The following is a 20,023-nucleotide window of genomic DNA, read 5'->3' on the forward strand; positions in this document are numbered from 1 at the left end:
AGCCCTACTTTCACACAAGCAACTATGTGAGCACTTGATAAAAGGCCTCAGGGACTTTGTCCTTACAGGGCCAGAAATTCACTCAACTAGCAGAAAAGCACTGAAGGCAGAGACCCTCCCACTAACACCCCAATAAAAACAAAAGTGGTAGCAAATATTGCTTTTAAAAGTTTTAGAAACAGTAAGTAAAATTTATTGAGCACTTACTCTGACCCAGGTATAGTTCTAAGCTCTTTGGTGAGCTGTAATTTAAGACTTACACCAGCACTCAGGTAGGTTCTATCTCTATCCTTTTCTGGGAGTAAAAAGGATGAGGGCCCAGCAATGTTAAATAATTTGCCCAAGGACAGAGCCATGAGGTGGATGAAGATTTACTCCTCAGGAGCTTAAGAACAGAGTGCCACCCTTATCCTCTGCCCCAGTCTACTGACTTGACTGTTGCACACCACCTTTTGAAACAGCTCCCAACACCTGCCCAAGAGAGCTTGTGTCTCTTTGAAGCTGAGCTCTCTGGAAATAAGCTTCTGTGACTTTGACCAATCCATCTCCTACCCTGGGCCTCTGCTCACACCAATTACGAAGAAGGCGACATCAGATAGTGTCTGAAATCCCTTCTAACCCCTCAAGATTCTGGTGGTCAGTTCTTCCCCAACATTTTGGTACAGTCTGGATTTCATTCTCTCTCACCAAGGCAATATGTGAGCAATAGGAGAAAGGCACATACTATGAAAGCGTTTAACTAACACAGGGAAATACAAACGCAACAGACAGGACTCTGTTTTTATCTCCCCTTCGAGGATTATGCCATAATCCATACTATTTGATTTTTTTTTAATGCATTCTTTCAGAGCTGGGATCCTGCAGGGTGCTCTTTAAGCCTGACACTGAAAGAAGTAATTTAATTAAAATAGGCCTAAGGCTTTTGCAAGGCATTACACTTTCCCAAAGAGAATATAAAGTAAGCCAAGTTAACTTGAGCATCAGCATAGACCAGACCCCCAGGAATGCACAACAAGGCCATGGCAAACAGCATTCTTGGAGACCTAGGAGTAGGTGGGCTTCACGCCACATGGGAGGGCACTGCGACCAACCATGAGAGCTGCATTTCAGGGGAAGCATGCTGCTACAGAGTTTACTAAAAACTTAAATTCCACATTCATCTTATCATTAGGCCAGGTAAAACCTCTCCACCCGCACCAGGAAATGAAGTTTAAATAGCACACACACACACAAAACACCTCACAGAGTGTTCTCCAAAGCCTCTATGTCAGCATACTTCAGGCATTATCTTACAGTCTTCACAACTGTATGAGATTTAAAAATTACCAATCCCATTTTACCGATGAGAACACTGAGATTGCCAAGGCTTGTTCAAGACAGCAGCACTCATGCAACTCAGACTGAAACCCAAATCCACCGAGCCAAAGCCAATACCATCACCCTGTCATTGATAAAGTCATTGCAGGAACTCAAACTGGGGAAGAGAAGAACACGCATACTAGGAAGCAGACACAGTCCCTTCCCACAGGTACACCCAGTCTGGGCAGCAGCCAAGACTCCTGTTCCAGAGAGCTCAAACTAAACTACCAATGACCAGAGTGAAGTTCGTACCTGAGAGCCAGCACGCACAGGAGCAGGGCAGGAAGCACAGGGCACCAGGGTACGCCGAGGACCTAAGTCACACTCCACAAGCCTGCCCACAGCCAGCTCAGTTTGCCATCGTTCTGTGAGCCGTCTGTAAGATTAGGAGCCATGTTTTCCAGTTCAGCTCCATACTGTCAGCACCTAACACCGACATCTCACTAGGAGAATGGAAATATACATGACAGTAGGGGAGAAAAAAATCACGCAATGAAACAAGCCACACAACAAGAATCCCAACCGTAAACCTAACCACTGTCCCCTAAGAAAAACAAACAAAAACACGGAATTTGACGTACCTCTGAGGTCCAGGGCCAGAGACACCCAATACTCTGCAGCAGCAGACTGAAATTTCTCAACTGAGATCAGTGGTTTTAAGGCTTGAGAACACATCAGAAACACCTGGAGAGCTTGTTAGCCCTGAGGCTGAATTCGGCTGCAGCTTGTTAAGGAATTTTTCTTGTCTGTGGGTAATCAAGTACCCAGGTGGGTTTCAGCTTACCTGGCCTACACTAAGGACCAGAGGTCCTGGGTGGGGCCTTGGCAGACACCTAGAGATCTCATGGCTTTAGAGTACACACACACTAGCCTTGGCACACTGGCTATTTGTTGAACACTTATTCTGCGACGGTTACTCTGCTAAGGATCTGCCCATACCTTCTTTTAATCGACAAAATTAATCTACACAGGAATTTTCAGGGAAGCAGTCTCCATCCCACTTTACAAGAAAGGGGAGCCAGAGAAACGCACTCACCTATTTAAGGACATAAGCAGGTAAGTCGAGAGTTGATTGTAGCACATTGAAATTTGCAATATCTGCATTCCAAATCACAGTGTCAGTTTGAGTTGCAGCTTCTTCACATTGGAACTTTCTGCTAACACACCTGAGCAAGCAGCACAACATGGCACAGGTACTTAGACCCTGCTACTCATGTGGGAGTCAAGAGCAGATTTCTTTGATTTCCTGGCATCAGCCTGGCCCAGGCCTGGCCATTTGGGAATTGAGTTGGCAGATGGGAAAATCCCTTACTGTCTGTTTTCCTGCCTTTCAAATAAAATTAAAAAAAAAAAAAATCCTAAAAACAATAAACTTGGCCTGGGATGGTAGCATAGCGGCTAAAGTCCTCTCCTTACATCTGCCAGGATCCCATGTGGGCGCTGGTTTGTGTCCTGGCTGCTTCACTTCCCATCCAGCTCCCTGCTTGTGGCCTGGGAATGCAATCCAGGTGGGCCCAAAGCCTCAGGACCCTACGCCTGTGTGAGAGACTCCTGGCTCTTGGCTCCTGGCTTCAGATCAGCTCAGCTCCAGCCATTACAGCCTCTTGGGAAGTGAACCAGTGGACAGAAGACCCTTCTCTGTCTTCTTTCTTTCTCTGCGTTAATCTGACTTTTCAACAAAAAGTAAATACAATCTTAAAAAAAAAAAAAAAGAAACTGGTAAATGACAACCTGGGAATCAAATTCAGATCTAGGTTTCTGCAGAAATTCCTATCTACTTGGGATCTTTAGCTCCCTTCCCCAACCACACCTACTACTCTGCCTTCTGCCTTAAATCTCCAGTATTTGATGGAGTCGAGAGGCCAGAACAACTCCCAACTGGAACCAATCTCATATTTCCATCATGTAAACCAACAAAAAATATTTAGAAAAATGTAATTTGAAGATTATTTTTGGTGTAAAAAAAGTTGAAACCCATACATAGATGGGTATTCAAATGGTTCATGTAAAATTCCTATAATTAAATTATTGTAGGGCCCATTGCGATGGCTCAGTTGGCTAATTCTCTGTCTCTAACTGCCAGCAACCCATATGGCTGCCAGTTCATGGCCCAGCTGCTCCACTTCCCATCCAGCTCCCTGCTTGTGGCCTGGGAAAGCAGTGGAGGAGGGCCCAAACCTTGGGATATTGCACCCACATGGGAGACCTGGAGGAGGCTCCTGGATCCTGGCTCCTGACTTCAGATCAACTCAGCTCCAGCTAGTGCAGCCACTTAAGATGTGAATCAGCAGATGGAAGATTTTTTTTTTTTTTTTGGTATCCCCTTCTCTCTGTAAAATATGGGGTTTTTTTTTTTTTTCAAGACTTATTTTTATTGGAAAGGCAGATGTACAGAAAAGAGGAGAGACAGAGAGAAAGAGCTTCCGTCCAATGATTCACTTCCCAAGCAGCTGCAATGGCTGGAGCTGAGCTGATCCGAAGCTAGGAGCAGGGAGCCTCTTCCGGGTCTCCCACACAGGTGCAGGGTCCCAAAGCTGTGGGATCCAGGCATCTCAGTGGCACCCTAATTGCTGCACCAAAACCCCACACCCTGTATACACCTAATGGCTCATCATCAGTTCCAAGGAAAGTTCAAACTCCAGATGAAACACTCAAGGACCTTGATGGAGGAACCTCTGCCTCCTGCTCAGCAGCTTTTCACCCTCCAGTGACCCCACACGCATGTCAACTCCCCCATGTCCAACCGTGCCATCATGCCTCTATCCCATGGGCATGTCATCATCTCCCCCAGGTCCATGTACTTATTTCCCCTTCCTTTCTTCCGTGGTGTCTGGAGAACTTCTTTCCATCTTTGAAGTCTTAACTATTCCCTTTGCCACAATCCTTCCCATATGTCTTCTCTGAACAAGCACAACAACCTATTTATTCACATCCTATTTGATGGTGACTGTGTATCATCCCCTACATACCTAATTTGTTTGCTGAATATTCCAAACAGACATTACAGAATGCTAGATCTCTCCTGAAAATCTGACCTGCCCTGAAGATGATCTGTTCTCTCCCATGCACAAAGCCTGGAGAAGAAACGGTAACCTTCCTGCTCTTTCAAATCATCTTCCTTCTTTCCTTTGTAAACCCCGGTGCCTTTAAATCTCATGTCATGATCACCATCCACCACCACTCGGCTGCTCTATGACTCAGCTCCTGGCTCACTGTCACTCTCTCCATACACTCCTGTTTGAATTATTGGAGATTTCAATGTGTACCATTTTTACCCTTCCTGTAGCCTGTTCTCAGTTTCCTTTACATCCTCCACCCTGTTTCAGCCACTCCCATGATCTCAACCCAGCACCTAGACCTTGCCATTACCAAGCACCAAATCCCACTTGAAACCTCGGTTTCAAGCATTCCAGTCTCCAAGCATCACTCCCACGCTCCTAATCAACTCCCTCCAACACCCTGACTCCTACAGTCCTTCATCCTCACAGGGACCTGTGACCCAAAGCTCCAATCTGCATTCAGTGTGTCTCACCTTCTCCCCCATGCAGGTTTTTCACTGGCTGTCCTAATATGGCTCAGATTCCCTGGTCCATTGCTATGATCATTCTCTCTTGCCCAACCCCTTTTTTCCCTTTGTCAAATTCATTTAGCTAACCCCTTTCTCAGCTAAAATCAAGTCTTTGACTGCTCTGCACCTGCTTTGAACTGGAGAAAAACAGCCACATCAGTTCAGTCACGGCAAAGTCATGACCATGAACCTCAAGCAACTCTTAATGCTACTTCACTCATCCTCCCCAGACCTACAAGATTCTCTCAAGTCTACTCTCTTTTCAAAAACTTTAGCTCTGCCCCATTTTGGATCATTGAGCTTGCTTCAATAATTTCCACAAGCCCTCACCTTCACTTAACTCTCCCGCATCTGTGCCCACATTCTCAGCCACAGCTCCAGTGGCTTTGATTTAGAACTCCAAAGATCATGCCAGCCAGGACTTCCAGCCCTGTGACAGCTCTAAGCTAATAGTCTTATTTATGCCAAATTCTCTAACTCCCCTGAAAACTGAATGAGACCACTGAGAGAAAATGAATGGTGTTGGGGATAAAGATCTCTTCTATTAAATCAGCAATTCAAATGATTCCATTGTGCTTTGCACAATAGATAGGGCCCTTGATACTCCGATTTCAGCAAACAAAAGGCTGGGCAGACCTGTACTGCTCCTCCAGGAGACACCTGTTTTTACTGGCTGAATTCTACTTATTTCAGACACAAGGAAGAAAAATTAAAATGGGATTTGAAGATTTAACATACTCTGTGTTTATCTGGATTTACAAAAAACAATTGTCAGACTGAATCAGTAAAAATAAAATCTTATTCAGTCTTTCCTCCCTTACACTCAATGGAGGATCTCAAAAGTGAACAGCGTGGGCCCAGAGCAGTAGCTAAAAGGATTTTAGTGACTAAAATCCTCACCTTGCATCCGCCAGGATCCCATATGGGTGCCTGTTAGTATCCTGGCTGCTCCACTTCCCATCCAGCTCTCTGCTTGTGGCCTGGGAAAGCAGCAGAGGATGGCCCAAGGCACCTGGGACCCTGCACCCATTTGAGAGACCTAGAAGTTCCTGGCTTCTGGCTTTGGATCAGCTCAGCTCTGACTGTTGTGGCCACTTGGAAAGTGAACCAGCAGATGTAAGACCTTTCTGCATATCCTCTCTGTAAATCTACCTTTCCAATAAAAACAAATAAATTTTTTAAATAAACAGTAAATAGCTTATGGAAAGTGAATCATATGTGTTGGGGGTTGCTGAGCCAGAGTAGAGTGCCACTTTTCTCAACATTTTTTTTTTAATCTTCACTTCTCCCAATTTTGAAAGCGGACTGTGTCTCATTTTTCCTTCCAGCCCAAACTGTCAACAATGCAAACTCTCACTTTTCATACTATGTCTGTTAAGGCCACAGGAAATTCTTGTAGAATATTTGCATTTTAATTTACATTGAACACTTACCATCTGCCCTGACATTACACGAGTGTTTTATGTCTGCCTGCTCAGTCTTCATAATCATAGGACAGGCAGTATTTCAACATTATCTCCACATACAGCTTTTGAAACTGAAGCTTAGGTAAATTGAGTAATTAGCTCAAAATCTCACAAAGTTGTTACTAAGTGGGGAAATTGAGAATTAAGCTGAGGCAACAGGACTCTTGAGCATGCGTACAAAAAACCTCATAGCACGATCAGCCCACAGATTCACTTTCTGTCTTAAAGTTCATAGCTTGTTTAAAAGGAAAATGAAGAAAGTGTGATCAAGTATCACTGAAAGAAAAAGGAGTTAGGCCTTAAAGAATAGACCAACTTCCTCAGAAAGATAATTAGCTGAGCAGAAATGCAAATTTGGTGAGTAGAAAAGTGTTTGCATGTGTTAACAATACCTATGGGAGACAGCCTGAGGCAATGATTTCTTTAAAAAAGAAAACTCTAACATTGTCAACTGGATTTCAAATATCAGGAAGATCTAACTTTCTTTATTTCTTTTTATTGGAAAGGCACCTTTACACAGAGAGGGAGACAGAGAGAAAGCTCTTCCATCTGCTAGCTCATTCCCCAAATGGCAAAACAGCCGGAGCTGAGCAGATCCCAGGAGCTTCTTGTGACTCCCCCAGCTGGGTCCAGAATCCCCAGGCATGGGTCGTCCCTCTTCTGATTTCCCAAGTCGTAAGAAGGAGCTGCATGGGAAATGGAGCAGCCAGACATGATCCAGCGCCCATTTGGGGCTCCGAGGCTTGCAGCAGAGGATTTGTCAATTGAGCCATTACCACCTCCCCTCCTCTCCCTGTCCCTGCCTCACTACATCTTTTAAAGATTTATTTATTTTTATTGGCAAGGCAGATTCATAAAGAAGAGGAGAGAAAGATCTTAGGCTGTTGGGAGCACTGCACGAGTGCCCTGCTCTAAAATAATGACTGGTTCAAGGCCAGGAGGCAGCAGGAAGACAGGAGGTCACAGGTGAGGCGGATCTGCCTCCTTTCCAGGGGCTGGCCAGTCAGGTAGCACCCAGTGGACCCACGGGAATGCAAGTGATGGGAGTGAGAGCTGAAATTGCTATGGCAATAAGTATAGTTATTGTTATTTTATAGGCTAGCCTGTTTTTGCAATTTTTTGGAGCATAGAAAATGTAGCTGTTTTAGCCGCTTTTATAATTTTTAGCTAGAGGAATTAAGGATGCTTTTATTAAAGAAAAGTGCTTTTGATTATTGTTTTATTGTTTATGAGGTTGTAGAGCTTATAGTTGTAGGGGGATTTAATATTTGTAATTTTTGTTTTTAGATTTATATTTTTTCCCTTGTAAACTATTTTCCCATTGAATAATGAGCAAGTTGTAGAAATACAAATGTGGTAGGAATGTACTACTGATTAGCAGGTAATCGCATGTGCCTTGGCCTTGGAGTCCTGGCTGCCGCTCCATGGCTACTGTTGAAAAATGAATAATGGCTTGCTTTGAAGAATATGAATGCAGTGTTTTAAAGAATTATCTCTGGGGACACCTGCTTAGCCTTGAAGTGCAGACAGAGTGACCGAATGTCTGTACATGCCCCCTTAGTCATGAAGTAAAAAAATAGAACAATTAGTTGCTTGTGCAGAAGCCTGTGAGGTTTTGAGTAAATAAAAGGACAGCTTTTTCTTGGGCTGTTGTGAGAACGCACCAAGTGTCAGTGTCTGTGTCTTTCTTTATCGCCGACTCCACGCACCCTTCCCGAGCTCCGAACTCTCGGCTGGAGCTGGACTCCGGCATTACGCAATGACTTCTGAAATGAAACTGCCAGGGTCTGAAGCTGAGCTGTTCTTACTCTGTGATCTTGTACAAGTTCCTTAAGCTCTGTGATCCTTTCATTCCTCCTTGGTAAGATGGGATCACTATCGCAGCAACCATTTCACAATCAAGTTGGTTTCAGTGTTCACCTAAGAAACAGCAGTGAACTTTGAATGCAGTGTGAGAGACTATACAACGGTCAGATTATGTACAAAAATAGGACTCTAATCTACCAGCTGCAACCATGCCAGAAAACTAACCACAGCATCTTCAGTGACCAGCCTAGGCAGACAAACTTGTAGAAAGTCAGATCACTACAGCACAGTTTGCTACTGAAGCTATCAACCGGAGCCAGCATTGTGGTGTAGAAAGTCGAGTCACCACCTGCAATGCAAGCATCCCATGCAGGCACCGGTTCAAGACTCAGGTGTTCCACCTTTGATACATCTCCCTGCTAATGCACCTGGGGAGGCATGGGAAGATATCCAAAGTGCTTGAGCCCCTACACTCACATGGCAAACCTAGGAGTTGTGACCATTTTGAGAATAAACCAGGGGAGAGAGGATCTGTTTTTTTCTGTCTCTTCCTCTGTCTCTGTAACTCTGCCTTTCAAATCAACAAATGAATCTTTAAAGATTTATTTACTTTTGTTACTAAGTCAGATATACAGAGAGGAGAAGAGGCAGAGAGGAAGATCTTCCGTCCTATGTTGCACTCCCCAAGTGAGCCGCAACGGCCGGTGCTGCGCCAATCCGAAGCCGGGAACCTGGAACCTCTTCCGGGTCTCCCACAAAGCTGCAGGGTCCCAAAGCTTTGGGCCGTCCTCCACTGCTTTCCCAGGCCACAAGCAGGAAGCTAGATGGGAAGTGGAGCTGCCGGGATTAGAACCGGCGCCCATATGGGATCCTGGGGCGTTCAAGGCAAGGACTTAAGCAGCTAGGCCACGCCGCCGGGCCCAACAAATGAACTTTTAAAAAAAGAAATAAGCAATCATTCCAGGAAGCCAAATACTAACTCCCCTAGCAATCAGCCCAAAACAGGCAAACTGGTTCATAAATGACAGCTACACTAAATCTTGCTCCTGCTTCCAGCTTAGAACAAACCAAGGAAAATGAAGCATGTTCCCTTCACCAATCACATAGACATTCTGCTGCTACATAGCACACCTCCAAACAGAACATACTTGAAACCTTCCCTTCTCCTACTATAAAGCTCGCTCAGCACACCACCTGTCCTTGTATCTCAGCCAAATCCCAACTGCTGGTGACTAATTCCATTGCTAAAGCAAGCTCTGAGTAAACAGGCCTCGTTTATCTGCATCGTAGTGATCTTTGTTCAATTTTCTCGACTGTGACAAATGATAGACACTTAGATCAAGAAAGTAATGATGAAAGCAATGATGAAAACAGCAAGAAATACTCAGAATAAAGATGGATTTTAAAGGTAAAACCTTCAAGGCAAGATAAGTGACTTGTATAATCAGGTGGGCAATGGTATCACATACAAACCTAGGAAAGGCTCTAATACACATGTGCTCAAACCAGAAGGATGATGCCTTAGAATCACCGACTTCCTACATGAATAATAATGCAAATACCTCCAAATATCTCCCTTGAAGAGATCATCTCTGTCAGCCCAACACATGGCCAAAAGATTATTTCTTTGGGTGGAAGCAACTTGCGACTATTCTATCATGACAATCTGTGTGCCCCACTGCCAACTCCCACTCCCAGTTACTTCCTCCCTCTCATTTTATTTCTCCATAAAATTTCTTCAGTTCCTTCTAGTGATATGAAAAATTTCACTCTTGGAAAGTACAATTAAAAGTTAATAAAACAATATAATTTTTGGGCCCGGCGGCGTGGCCTAGCGGCTAAAGTCCTCGCCTTGAAAGCCCCGGGATCCCATATGGGCACTGGTTCTAATCCCGGCAGCTCCACTTCCCATCCAGCTCCCTGCTTGTGGCCTGGGAAAGCAGTCGAGGACGGCCCAATGCATTGGGACCCTGCACCCGCGTGGGAGACCCGGAAGAGGTTCCAGGTTCCTGGCTTCGGATCGGCGGAGCATCGGCCTGTTGCGGCTCACTTGGGGAGTGCATCATCGGACGGAAGATCTTCCTCTCTGTCTCTCCTCCTCTCTGTATATCTGACTTTGCAATAAAAATAAATCTTTAAAAAAAAAAAAAACCAATATAATTTTGATTTTTTTCAAGAATGTGCATATCTGAAAGGAAATAGAGCGATATGTTAACATTATCTCTGAATAATGCTGTCCAATTAATTTAAATTCTGTTCTTAATACATGTCTGCATATCCTAAGCCTTAAATAATAAACAAGAGCTTTTCTTATTTAAAAAAAATACATTTCTTACAAATTAAATCTGTGAGACAGTTAACAAATTAAATTCTGTCAATCAAATATTCCTTATTAAGAATGAATGGAGCCTATATCACCCACATGGGAGTTTTGATAGAATGGGTAGAAAATTAAAGACTTGGGATACAATTATCCAAAAGGATCAGAGGCTTGAGGAGTCATGCATTACTCAAATGCATCACTACAAGGTCAAAGACAGTCTGGCTTGAGGCCGGAGATTCAATGTATGGCATGCTCTTCTCTACCACATGTTCACACACAGAAGCAGGTAGACACCAAGTTCAATTCAGGGAGAAAAGAGTCAGGTACACAATTAAACCATATAATTCCAAAAATGCATCAGAGTAGTCACTACCAGCTTAGAAAGCAACGGTCTCTTTCATCATGAAGATGATAGACATTTACCTGCTTCGCTCCCCAGATGCCCACAATGGCTAAGGTTAGACAAGGCCACAGCCAGGAGCCAGGAACTCCAGCCAAGTCTCCAATGAGAATGGTAGAAACCAAAGAACCTAGGTTTTCTGTCTTCCAGGCACAGCAGTTAGCATCTGGGTCACAAGTGTAGAGCAGCTGGCACTCAGGAGTCCTAAACAGGGACTCAACCTGTGTGTCACAACACCCACCTTTGTCTGTTTATTATGTAAATGAAGAAAATGCTTGAAATGAAACCAGAGGGAAATTTAAAAATAAGAGGACTCCAAAGAAGCTTCACCAGACTGATTCATCCGTATTGAAAACCACCAGCCGAGATGTGACCAGGAGAAACAGGAAGACAGTTCTCCTGTTAGTTGGCCCTGAGAAAAGAAGGAAAATGTGTCCAGGTTCTGTTGCCCACATCTCAGAAACGAGGGGCTAGCCACCGTTGTCCAACCCCATCCTCAATTCAACTGGCCTGCTCTCCACAATTATTAAATCATTAACTCATTTCTACCTATTCTTGGCTACGTCAACATAAGATAGGTTTAATTTAACTTCAAGCAAAACATAAGCTCCCCCTTGGTCCAAGAGTTCAAATACTCTGTGATTTGGCTGGTTGGTATTGGAAAGATTGACTGCGACTTTTTGTTTCCAAAGATGGGTTTCCCTGCAATGCATATTGGAACAAAGGCAGAGGACAAACTCTCAGAGAGTTAGGGGCCCAGATTTTTTTTCCATGCACATAGTATATTAGCCTTATTTCTAAAAAAATTGTTTAAAACTGGGAATAAGCCAAGGTGATCAATATATGCCATTTGAATGTCATTGTTTAATTAGAGGATTATTTCATTGTCTACCACTTTGTTTGATTTTGCTATCCACTACTTAATCAAAGACCAGAAATTGTGTAAATGATATTAACTTGCACAATTGTGTCCCAAAATTGTAAAATTCATTACCCTATAAAACATATGCCATTCTTTAACTTTTATTAACCAATTCTTTCACTTTTAGTTTATATGAACAAATTCATTTTCTGATTCTTTCAACTTAGTATATAAATTTGTGTTCCTCCTTTATAGGGCTGGCATCAAGGCATAGCACGCTAATCCTCTACCTGCGGCACCAGGATTCTCACATAGGCACCAATTCATGTCCTGGCTGCTGCACTGAGGAATCAACCAGCAGATGGAATATATCTCTCAGTGTCTCTCCTTCTCTCTGTAATTCTATCTTTCAAATCAAAATAATAATGAAATAAATCATTTAAAATAAATTTTTTAAAAACTCTGTTCCTTAAATTCTTTTCAGATTAGTTCTTACTGAATAATTTACTGGTGAGTTAAATAAAGTCTCTGATACATGCTCACTGTTTTCTGTATAATTATGTGGGTTTTTTTAAAGATTTATTTTATTTTTATTGCAAAGTCAGATATACAGAGAGGAGGAGAAACAGAGAAGATCTTCCATCTGTTGATTCACTCCACAAGGGGATGCAACGGCCAGAGCTGCACCAACCTAAAGTCAGGAGCCAGGAGCCTCCTTCAGGTCTCCCAAGTGGGTACAGAGTCCCAGAGCTTTGGGCCAACCTTGACTGCTTTCCCAGGCCACAGCAGGGAGCTAGATAAGAAGTGGGGCCGCCAAGATTAGTACCAGCACTCATTTGGGATCTTGGCAGGTGCAAGGCAAAGACTTTAGCCGCTAGGCTATCATCCTAAACCCTATTTTTCTTAAATAAAATATTCCCTGTTTTGGGCCCGGCATGGTAGCCTACTTTTCACCTTGCATGTGCTGAAATCCCACAGGACGCCAGTTCATATGCCAGCTGCTCCACTTCCCTTCCAGCTCCCAGCTTGTGGGCTGGGGAAGCAGTGGAGGATGGCCCAAAGCCTTGGAACCCTGAACCCACATGGGAGACCCAGAAGAGACTCCTGGCGCCGTGCTTCGGATCAGCTCAGCATCAGCCATTGTGGCTACTTAGGGAGTGAACCAGCAGATGGAAGAGACAGTTGGAACTCATGAGAGAGTTTAGCAAAGTTGTAAATTATAAAATCAACAAAAAAATCAACAGCATTTATATACACAAACAATTCCATGGCTGAGAAAGAATTATGTAACTCAAGATAAATTTAAACAAGTATGTGAACAATCTCTACAATGATATTCACAAAACATAAAGGAAAGAAATAAAATTCCCATAAATGGAAAAATCTTTTAGGTTCATAGATTGGAAGAATTAGTGTCATCAAAATTTTCATACAACCCAAAGAAACTTACAGATTCAATGCAATGCAATCCCAAACAAACTACCAAGGACATTCTGTTCAAATCTAGGGAGAAAAATGATGCTATAATATAGAGACACAAGTGACCTCAATTAACTAAAGCAATCTTAAAAAAAAAAAAACAAAGCCGAGGTATCACAACATTAGATTTCAAGATGCACCACAAGGCAGTTATCATAAAACAGGTTGGTACTGGCCAAAAATAGACATGTAGATCATAAAACCAAAAAAAAAAAAAAAAAAAAAGAATTTAATCCATAGATCTAAAACTAACAAATATGCCAAATAAGCTAAAAATTCGGGCCCAGCGTGGTGGCCTGGTGGCTAAAGTCCTCGCCTTGAATGCGCCAGGTTCCAATGTGAGCACCGGCTCTAATCCCGGCAGCTCCACTTCCCATCCTGCTCCCTACTTGTGGCCTGGGATAATGGTTGAGAGTGGCGCAGAGTCTTGGGATCATGTACCCGCGTGAGAGACCTGGAGGAGGTTCCTGGCTCCTGGCTTCAGATCAGCACAGCTCTGGCCATTGCGGTCACTTTGGGAGTGAATCATTAGATGGAAGAACTTCCTTTCTGTCTCTCCTCTTCTCTATATATCTGACTTTCCAACGAAAATAAATAAATCTTTTTTAAAAAATAAGCCAAAAATGCTCCCTGTAGAAAGCACAGTATTGAGAAAAGTGAATCTATGCATACAGAAGTATGAAACATGACCATAACTATACACCTTATACAAAATCAACTCACAGGCCCAGCACAATGGCTCTGTTGCTAAATCCTCAGCCTGCAAGAGCCAGGATCCCATATCAGCACCAGTCTATGTCCCAGCTGCTCCACTTTCCATCCAGCTCCCTGCCTGTGGCCTCTAAAAGCAGGGAGAGGAAGGAAGGCCCAAAGCCTTGTGACCCTGTCCCTGTGTGGGAGACCAGGAAGAAGCTCCTGGCTCCTGCCTTCAGATTGGCTCTGTTCCAGCTGGTGCCGCCATTTGAACAGTGAACCAGTGGATGGAAGATGTTTCTCTCTGTCGCTCCTTCTCTCCAAAAATCTGATCTGCCTTTCCAATAAAAATAAAGAAATCCTGTTTTTTTAAAAAATCAACTCACAATGAATAAAGCATGTTAATCTATAACCAGATACCATTCAATTACTAGAGGAAAACAAAAGAAATTCACATTGGCAATGACTTCTTGGATAAGACGCCAGAAACACAAAAAATAAAAGAAAAAATATACAAATGTGATTATATCGAACTAAGAAGCTTTTGTACAACAAATGAAACACAAAAAAATGAAGACACAACCAACAGAATGGGAGAAAATATTTGCAAATTATGCATCCAATGAAGTATATAGAAGATATATAGATAAACACGTATATACATATGTTCACCTAGAGGAACTGTGTGATGAAGAACAGAATACTGAGAAGGGAAGATACAGTGCGGTATACATCTATATTTCTGAATAAAAGGACTCCCAATAATACAGTTTAATATATCTCAACAAGAGGATGCTAGACTCTCTACCATTGTCTATACCTACAATGCCATGATATACTTAAATAGCTCGATCATGGCTTTGTGACTGCCACTGAAGGACTATACTAGTGTAATAATATGGGGGATATGGTGGGGAAAGGAAGAATGGAGACAGTGGAAGAAATCCCTGAGCCCATGGAACTGTGTCATTAAAAAAATAAAAATTAAAAATAAATCATCAATGTTAAGGGCAAGACTACTAAGAGATTTAGGTTTGACATACATACATGAATCTCTTAAAGAGTACACTGGTCATTTTTGGTACTTAAACACATACACATACATACACCCCTGAAGCTGGGAATCATGAAAAAGAGAAAGAGATTAAGCTCACAGTTTTGAAGGATGAAAGGCCAAGATTGGGCATGCCGTGGATTTAGTCTTTGGTAAGAGCCTGACACCTGTTGACATCATGGAAAGAGTGCACAGAAGAGGGAGAAACTGCATGATGAGTCGGGAAGTTGGAGAATGGAGTGAGATCAGGTTTCCTTGCTTTATAGCAACCTGTTTGTTCAGAAAAACTAACTCAGGGTCCCACAGGAACCACCTTAATTCTTTCCAAGGGCAGCACCCTAATAGCCAACGGACCTCCCCCTAGGTCCCACCTCTTAGGGGGTTCCACCACCTCTTAACATCCATACCCTAGGGATCAAGCTTCAAACATCTAATCGCTTGGGAAATAAGCCACAGCCACACACAGCAGAGAGAAGTTGACATTTCCTTCCCAGAAAAGGGGAAGGCTTTATTCAGCCAGTGGAGGAATCCCAGGTAACACAATAGATATGTGAAGAAGCTTAACACTCCTACTTCCAATGTAGTTAGAAGACAGGTAGTCAGTCATCGTGGACTGTTACACATTTTGAACACAACCCTTGTTTTTTGACTTGCCCCCAAGTACATACCATAAGTGACAAAATCTGCACACCTGCTGCCAGTCGTTCGTTTCCTCACACTTGGAAGAATTAGTGTAACACTCACACTTGGTCACTGCTGTCAAGTTCAGTCTAAATTCTCATTATTCATCATTAAATAAAAAAATAGACGCTTTCATGTATTTTTTTTAATTTCACAAATTTGTCCTAGTATGTCAACAACGAATATTTTTCCAATACTAGATTTAAGCAATAACAGCTAATGTAAAGACTCTTAAGAAACGAGTCATCATCTTGATCCCTTCAGTGAGGTTTGTCTTTTCGTTATCTTTTTCCCTCCTCCCCAGCAAACAACTTGTCTGGAGAACAGTGAGCGTATGCACGTTTTAGAGCACAGCCTTGTGGAGCGCTCCGCCACAGCTAACCATCTAACAACATAGCATTTGGTGATTTGTGAGAAGGCTTTCCAACATCATTTTTATTATTTGCTTTAGAGAAACAGAAAAGTCGAACACTACTGGTTCACCTCCCCCCCAAACACAATGATCGGGAACCTGGAACGGGGAGCAGAAACACAGTCCAGGTCTCTCACAAGCAGGGCAGGAACCCAGAGACAAGAGCCAGCACTGCTGTTCCCGGCATCCACGTTAACAGGAAGCAGGAGCCAGCACCTGCAGCTAGACGTTGACCTCAGGGGAGCCAGTATCCTAACCAGCATCATACCTGCTAGCCACTCATTCACCCCTCAAAATTAGTGAAAATAAGTAAATAATTATATGTTTCCCATCTTCCCAGCATAAGATCTCCAGGGGATGCCCCAGACTACACCAAATACAGCACAAACGGCCATAGTTACACACAGAGCAGTAAGCCTCAACCTTGCCTGCAAATTCAAATAACCCGAGAAAAGCTAGTGATATGTTACTTTTTTTTCGATGATGATGAATATGAATGTGATCAGAGAAAAAAAACTCATGTATATGCTTTGGTGCATTTCTGGATGTGAACTCTGTACTTTGATAAAAAATCATTTTTTAAAAGGAAATAATTTTTCAAAGAATAAGGCCAAAAAAATTTCCTTATAGTGGAACAGCACTCAGACCAATAAAATCAAAGCCTCTGGTAGTGAGGTCTGAGCATTGGAGCAGACAAGCTCTCCAGATGAGGCAGAACACTCAACACGCACCAGAATTACGAGCCCCCGGGTGCAGCAAGATGTGCACTGGAGCTTGCTCACTGAGAGTAATGAATGCAAAGAGCTTCTCGTTTAATGATGATATGTGATTAATTAAATTATGGCGCATTCACACAATGTGGTGCTACCCAGTCTCCTTTTTTTTTTTTTCTTAATGAGGTAAGGCTATTTTCTCCATCAATGTTTTAAATGCAGTGATTGATTACTTTTGCAGTGGATAGGACCTTATAAAAGCATTAGACCTGAAAATAATTATTTATTATAAATTAAAAATGAAACAGCAAACTTACAGTTAATAAGTATTTCTGAAATAGAATATATCAATTTCAGGAATTATCAGGTTTCATAAAAAATGTTTCTTACATTTTTTTAAAACTCAATAACCTATATTCTCATTGCAGGAATTTCCAGTATGTAAGGGCTATGGTTCTCAAAATGTGACCCCAGACAGTAATATCAACCTCTCCTGAGAACTAACTAGTTAGAAAAAGAACACCCCCACCCCACACCTATCGAATCAAAGACTGTGATAGAACCCAGTTATCTGTGTGGACTAGTCTTTTAAATATGATTATTATTATTATTATTATTTTCCAAGAAGCAGTTTTGTAGGTATAGGGATTTCCCCCCACATCTCCCCAGCCTCCCTCCCCTTTCTCCCCCCACACTGTTTTCCCCCATGATATTACAACAGTCCTTTAGCATCAGTATAAGTCCAACATTCTGCTCCTTAAGTGTATTGTGGCCTTGTAGGCATAGACAGTATCCTAATTCTTATACATACTTAAATGTAAGAACTATTGTGTATGATTACCAACATAAAAGGATATTAAATTTAAAATCAAAATCACCAATATTAAATAATAACAACCCAAGCAATTTATAACTCAATATAAAACCCCTTTCAAAACTTTCTACCCAAGAAATTTAAATTCACAAAAAGCATGCATAAACTTACCTTTTAATTTCATTTTTCCGTGGACTTTTTCAAATATTCTGTATAACCTCAAAAAGTTAAATCTTATCTTTAACAAGGGTGTCAAGCATAAACAATGAGAAAAGAAAAGTCTTCAATAAATGGTTCTGTGAAAACTATATGCAAATATGCAAAATAAATAAAGCTAGACTTACTTTTTAATTTCATTTTTCCATGGACTTTTTGAAATATTCTGTATAACCTCAAAAAGTTAAATCTTATCTTTAACAAGGGTGTCAAGCATAAACAATGAGAAAAGTCTTCAATAAATGGTTCCGGGAAAACTATATCCAAATATGCAAAATAAATAAAGCTAGACTTTTATTTCACACTATATACAAAATTTAGCTCAAATTAAAATAAGGAGTGAAAAACTTAGACCTGAAGAAAACCTAAGAAGCTTCATGGCACTGACCTGAGCAACAATTTCTTGATTATGACAACAAAACCACAGGCAAAAAAAGCAAAGAAAGCCAAATGGTACTACTCAAAATCCTTGTGGGCCTGTTGCGATGCCTCTCTTGGCTAATCATCCCTGCTCCAAGCACTGGGATCCGTAAGGGTGCTGGTTCATGTCCCCGCTGCTTCACTTCCCATCCAGTACCCCAACTGTGGCCTGGGAAGGCAAGAAAACACAGCCCACAGCTTTGGCACCCTCCATCCACATGGGAGACACAGAAGAAGATCCTGGCTCCTGACTTTGGATTGGCCACTTGAGGAGTGAACCTGTGGATGGAAGATCTTTCTCTCTCTCTTTGTCTCTGTAAATCTGATCTGCCTTTCCAATAAATATAAATACATTACTAAAAATATTCTGCAAAATGAAGAAAACAATCAACAGAGTGAAAAGGAAACCTATAGAATTAGAAAACAATATTTGCAAACCACAGATCTGGTAAGATATTAATTTCCAAAATGTATTAGGAACTCACACAACTCAACAGCAGTAAAACAAATAACCTGATTAGAAATTGAAGGAACTGAATTCACATTTCAAAGATATGCAAATGACCAACCTATGAAAACATGCTTAATAGAAACTATCAGAAAGGTGAAAATCAAAATCATAATGAATATCTGTCACCTTATATTTGTTAAGATAATTATTTAAAAGACAAGAAATAGGGGTGAGGACAGCAAGAAATTAATGCCCCTTTTTACAACTGGTGAGAATGTATGTATGATTTTACTTACATGAGGCGTCTGCATGACACAGCAGAACACTGGTTGCCAAGGCCCTGAGGGAGAGATGAACAGAAAGTTGTTCTTCAATAGATTGAAAGTTTGCTTATGCAAGATGACTAAATTCTAGAAATTGTTTACATAGCTGTGTGCCTACAATACTGTACTGTGCCCTTAAACAACATTAGAAGGTTAGGTCTCAGGCTAAGTATTCTTAGCACAATAAAAAAAAAAATCATATCATCCAGCAGTTATATTCAGAGATATAACCCCACCAAGTGAAGGCAGAATCTCAGTTACTCATACAGTAATGTTTCATAGCAACATTATTCATTATTCACAGCAGCTAGAAGATGGACCTAAATCTCCACCCACGGATGAATTGTTTTTTTAACTGAATACATATATATATGATGCAATATTATTCATCTGTACAAATGTACCATGTGTCTCTATTCCCACATAATATTTTGATTATGTTTTCATGTTACATCACTCTAGTCCCTTCCTTTTCATATATTCTCTATGCTATGACACATTTGTATAAGTTTGTAATGCTGAAATAATGACTCTGCCATTGTAATAATCTTGGGACAAATAATAGGAGGGAGATATGAGAAAGAGAAGGTTGAACTCCCATGCTTATAAATCTGTATTGCAAAAAAGCAGTAAATCTTTTTTAAAATCCTATTCACCTGGGTCCCTTGCAGTGGTTTAGTAGGTAAATCCTCATCTTGATTGTGCCAGCATCCTACATGTGTGCCAGTTCCTATTCCAGCCGCTCCAGTTCCCATCTAACTCTCTGACCGTGGCCTGGAAAAATAGTGGAGGATGGCCCAACGCCATGGAACCCTGCACCTATGCAGGAGACCCAAAAAATCTCTTGGCTCCTGGCTTCAGATCAGCTCAACTCTGGCTGTTACAGCCACTTGGAGCATGAACCAGCAGATGGAACATCTTTCTCTCTGTATCTCCTTTCTGTAAATCTTCCTTCCAATAAAAATAAACAAATCTCCAAAAAT

The 20,023-nt window shown here is 41.8% G+C and overlaps 1 long non-coding RNA gene across 1 annotated transcript in view; it reads right to left on the bottom strand.

Annotated features, from left to right (window-relative positions):
* The window catches only part of LOC131482603 (uncharacterized), a 114,213-nt gene that overhangs the window by 26,740 nt on the left and 67,450 nt on the right, over positions 1–20,023 (bottom strand). The window contains exon 3 of the long non-coding RNA XR_009247150.1: positions 19,014–19,057. This is a non-coding gene — a long non-coding RNA (uncharacterized LOC131482603). The remainder of the gene's footprint in view (positions 1–19,013; positions 19,058–20,023) is intronic.

The sequence above is a fragment of the Ochotona princeps genome, chromosome 19 (genome assembly GCF_030435755.1).
Source record: "Ochotona princeps isolate mOchPri1 chromosome 19, mOchPri1.hap1, whole genome shotgun sequence".
Classification (NCBI taxonomy): domain Eukaryota; kingdom Metazoa; phylum Chordata; class Mammalia; order Lagomorpha; family Ochotonidae; genus Ochotona; species Ochotona princeps.